This window comes from Carlito syrichta, unplaced genomic scaffold, assembly GCF_000164805.1.
Source record: "Carlito syrichta isolate Samal-C Ts95f unplaced genomic scaffold, Tarsius_syrichta-2.0.1 Scaffold312077, whole genome shotgun sequence".
Taxonomy (NCBI): domain Eukaryota; kingdom Metazoa; phylum Chordata; class Mammalia; order Primates; family Tarsiidae; genus Carlito; species Carlito syrichta.
In genome coordinates, this window is record NW_007256173.1 from 144,694 (window position 1) to 150,145 (window position 5,452).

Consider the following 5,452-nt stretch of genomic DNA (forward strand, 5'->3'; position numbering starts at 1 on the left):
CTGATTTTTTTATTTATTGTAGAGATGAGGTCTCGCTGCCCAGGCGGGTCTCGAACCCGCGGGTTCAGGCAATCCACTCACCTCAGCCTCCCAAAGGCGCGGGATTACAGGCTGAGCCACCGAGCCCGGCTTATGCTCTTCTCTTAAAAAAAAAAAAAATCATAATTGTGTTGTATCAATAGACAAGTATTAAAACAATAAATATAGAAATTTGCTCAGACTGCTGTAGTGACCCTGAATAAGCAAGTGGTTTGGCAATGGAAAACTACGGGATGAAGGTGTCGAAAGAGTTCGCAAATGGGGAGCATTTGAACTCATGGTGGTAGAAAGAGATTTCTAATTAGCAGAAGAAATAGTGAAGAGAATTTCAAGTCAAGAGGAAAGCATTACAGAAATAGATGAAGAGAACAATGCACGTGTTTTAAAAGTGACTAGAAGCCGGGCTCGATGGCTCAGCCTGTAATCCTGCACCCTTGGGAGGCTGAGGTGAGTGGATTGCCTGAGCCCGCGGGTTCGGGACCCGCCTGGGCAGCGAGACCTCATCTCTACAATAAATCAAAAAAAATCAGTCGGGCGTGGTAGCGCATGCCTGTAACTCCGGCTACTCGAAGGCTGAGGTGGAAGGAACGCCGGAGCCCAGCAGGTCGAGGCTGCGGTGGCCGGGAGCGGCCACTGCACTCCAGTTTGGGCAACAGAGTGAGACTCCAACTCAAAAAAAAAAAAAAAGTGACTAGAAATGAGTATGGCAGCTGGGGAAGGATGGGAAGTTTGGATGGAGGGTAGATACCAAAGTCAGATTTTTGAAGTTCTCCAAACATTATGTTAAGTGTGGACTTCAATTATCAGTGATGGACCACTGATACTTTTTAAGGAGAAAAGTATGAATAAATGGGACTTATACTGATTCAGAACATCTGTGCCTAAGGCTTTGAACAATTTCAGCTTCATCTTATGTTCAAATGAACTCAAATCTTCTGTCTTAGCCCATTTTGTGCTGCTATTAAAAAAATGCCACATATTGGGTGATTTATAACCAACAGAAATTTATTTGGTTCATGGTTCTCGAGGCTGGGATATCTAAGAGTATGGCACTGGCCTTTAATGAAATCTGTCATGTTGCATCACTTCATGGCAGAATGCAGAAGGTCAAGAGAGGGAAAGAGAACTGAACTCACTCTTTTTCAGAAACCCATAACCACTATAACTAACTCACTCCCTTGATAATGGTGATAATCCATTTATGAGGGCAAAGCCTCCATGATCCATTTGCCTCTTAAAAGCCCTCCCCCAACACTATTGCATGGGAGATTAAGTTTCCAACACATGAACTTTGGGGAACTCATTTAAACTATAGTGCCTGCTAAAGACTGTTCTTCATTGACATGGTAAAATCTATTTTTATGTCCATTTTAGTCTTTGACTTTCTGACCAAGGACATTCTATTCTTCTACCCTAAGCCCGGATAAGTAGTTGTACGATGTGAACAACTAATAAAAGAATAGTTTATGTAAACTAAGGTCTCCCTGATAGGCTGATAAATATGGACACTTGACAGTCCTAAAGTTAATAATAAAGTTACTCTAAAAATAAAATATTTCCTAAATTGTGGAAAAAGGAACTTAATAATACACAGTAAGGCCTTGCTATAAATAAAGAATCCTAATATTTTCTAATTTTATTGTTATTGTATTGGCTATAATCCAAGAGGTCCACACTTTCCATGATGAAATCTTTGTATTAAAAAGAAATGTTTCTCTGAAGTCTGACATAATTAACTACAAAATTAGATCACTGATCACATAATTCTCCATGATTAACATGTGAAAATTAGTAAACTATAAACTCTGAATTATGTAATTCCTTCAAAAATCTTAAGCATATTCAGTTCTTGACTCCAATGTACTAAAGAGTCTATAGCCTTAAACAATTACAGAAACCTTAGAAGTCAATATCATACTCATGAAGAGAACATTCATGCCCCCTTGCTTGTGCTTGCCTTTAGATATTTCTTTTTTCTTTTCTTTCTTTCTTTCTTTTTTTTTTTTTTTTTGAGTCGGAGTCTTACTCTGTCACCCAGGCTTGTGTGCTGTGGCACGCTCACATTCACCGTAGACTCAACCTGCTGGGCTCAGGCAATCCTTCTGCTTTAGCCTTCCTTCCAAGTAGCTGGAACCACAGGCATGCACCACCACACCCTGTTAATTTTTCTTGATTTATTGTAGAGACGCAATCTCGCCAAGTTGCCCAGGCTGGTCTTGAACCCACAGGCTCTGGCAATTCTCCTACTTCGGCCTCTCAAAGTGCTGGGATTATAGATGTGAGCCACCATGCCCGGCAATTTTTATTGTTTTTGAGTCAGTGTCTGACTCTGTCATCCAGGCTAGAGTGCAGTGGCATGCTCATGGCCACCAGTCTTGACCTGCTGGGCTCAGGTGATCCTTCCACCTCAGTCTTCCAAGTAGCTGGAACCAAATGCATGTGCTACCATGCTCAGCTAATTTTTTGATGTATTATAGAGACGAAGTCTTCCCTTGACTTGTTGGGCTCAGGCATTCCTCTTGCCTCGGCCTCCCGAAGTGCTGGGATTACAGGTATGAACCACTGTGCCCAGCTATTGTTGTTTTTCTTACTGTTGCTTATATATTTTTTTCTTTGTTAATAGGTCCCTTTTCTTCTCGTTGAAGTTACGTAGTTATCTAAATTAAGGGGTAGGGGTGGGAGGCAAGGCAGGCATTTTCATTTTTTATAAATCTATAATTTTTTTTTCTGTGACTGCGAATAGCTTGGCTAGATGAACAAATTTTTTGTTGGGAGTCACTTTCTTCAACATTTTGAAATATCTTCTATTGTTACAAATGAAAAGTCTGTTGCCAACTCAATTACTGTTATTTTGAAGGTAATATCTTGTGTTTCTATGGTAGCTTTTGAGATGTTTTCTTTGTCCTTGATCTTCTATAGTTTTAGAAGGATGTCCCTAAAAACTCTTTTTAAGTCAACCTGAAAGGAATATATTAAATCAAAGTGGTAAAAAACTTCTACAGAGAGATCTACAAAACATTGGTGAAACAAATTGAAGAGGACACAAGTAAATGAAGAAACATCCTGTGCTCATGGGCTGGAAGAATTAATATTGTTAAAATGATCATTCTACCCAAAGCAATCTGCAGATTCACTGAAATCCCTTAAACTAACAATGTAACTCTTCACTAAAACAAACAATTCTAGAATTTCTATGACCCTGAAACAACCTAAATAGCCAAGGATATCCTAAGCAAAAAAGAAGAAAGCTGGAGGCATCAAATTGCCTGATGTCAAAATATTCTCCAAGGCTACAGTTAGCAAAACATCATGGTACTGGTGCCAGGGCAGGAATATAGAACAATGAAACAGAATAGAGAATTGATAAATTAACTCAAATACCTACAACCAACTGGTCTTTAAAAAGTAGGCAAAAACACTCTAATCACAAATGGTGCTGGGAAAATTGGGTAGCTACATGCAGAAAAATGAAACTGGATCCCTATCTCTCATCATATACTAAAATTAACTTAAGATGGATTAAAGATCTACATGTCAGACCTGAAACCATGAAAATTTAGAAGAAAACGTAGAAAAAACTCTTGGAAATTTGCTTAGGGAAAGAATTTATGGCTAAGACCTAGAAAAGCAAATCCAACCAAAAATAAAAATAAAAAGTAAATAACTGTTACTTAATTAGACTGAAAAGCTCCTGCAGAGCAGAAGAAATAATCAACAGAGTGAATAGACAGCCTATTAAAGGGAAGAAAATATTCACAAGCAATACATCCAACAAAAAATTAATATCCAGAATTTACAAAGAAATTGTAAAGATAAATATAACTTCATTAACAAGTGGGCAAATGACATGAACAGACATCATTCAAAAGAAGATATACAAATGACAAGAAACATATGAAAAAATACTGAACATCATTAGTCATCAGGAAAATGCAAATCAAAACCACAATACGATACCACCATACACAAGTCAGAATGGTCATTATTTAAAAAATCAAAAGACAGTAGATGTTGGTGCAGAGCAATGAAAAGGGAATGCTTATACACTGTTGATGGGAATGTAAATTAGTACAACTTCTATGAAAATCAGTATGCAGATTTCTCAGAGAACGAAAAATAAATCTGTTCTATCTAGCAATCCCACCACGCAAAGGAAGAGAGGTCTTTACACAAAAAAGACACCTGCACTTGCATGTTTTAAGCAGCACAATCTACCTAAATGCACATGAATTGATTAGTGGATAATGAAAATATTACACACACACACACACACACACACACACACACACACACACACACACGCACACACACACACACACACACACACACACACACACACCCCATGGAATATTACTCAGTCATAAGAAAGAACAAAATAACGTCTTTTGTAACAAATTGGATGGAATTTGAAACTGTTATCCTAAGAGTAGTAGCACTTAGAATGAAAAATCAAATACTGCATGTTCTCACTCAAGACTGGGAGCTAAGCTAAGGGTCTGCAAAAGCATATAGAATGTTATAATGAACACTGTGGACTCAGAGGGGGAAGGTAGGGAGGGAGGATGAAAATTACCTATCAAGTACTATGTGCACTAATGGGAGTAACAGCTAATCTTAAAGCCCAGGCTTCTTCATCACTATACAAAGTATCCACGTAATAAAAAACCATCTGTACTCCTAAAGCTATTAAAATAAAGAAAAATTTAAAACACTATATCTAAATGAGGTATAAAGATGGATTGTGTATTCCTAAACCTTACACCTTCTAGTACAGACTCACACATGTTGACCTATATTAAAGCTACATGTTATCTGACTTTCTTTAGCATTGGTTTTACTGAGGCAGGAAGTGGTTCTCAACAACATTTTCGAAAAACAAAATTATGTGAGGAGTGAGGTGTTTTTGTGTCCTCTTGTACCTGAGCTTGAACATATTCAATACATATTTTGCTGACTAAAAGTAAAAACAAAAACTTTGCATATAGGCACGTTTTACTTTCTATGACTTTCATTGCAGGAGAGTAAAAGGGTGCAATAAATAACATTTGTTATAAAAGGTAAATATTTGTTATAAAAGGTAAGTCTCTAAGAGGCTTAAGAACTATAAAAAGTAATGATCCAGCAATGAAATCATGCTTTGTTACTGCCTAATTAAAATGTTTGAATTTTATTCTTTTCCATGTTTAAAATTCTGCTTAAGGAAACCAGAAAACGGTGTTTGTTTTAAGAAGGAAGAATGGGGAGAGTTTATATGTTTGTTCTACTCTTTGGGTTTTTAATGGAACACTGGATAATAAAACCTGGGCCAGAAATGGTAATAACCAGGAAAGGGCAAGTAAAAGGTTTATCCTTTAGTCCATTGGAATTTCTGGAGCCTCAGAGCTGAGTAAATCACATTTCCTGCTCTCAGGAA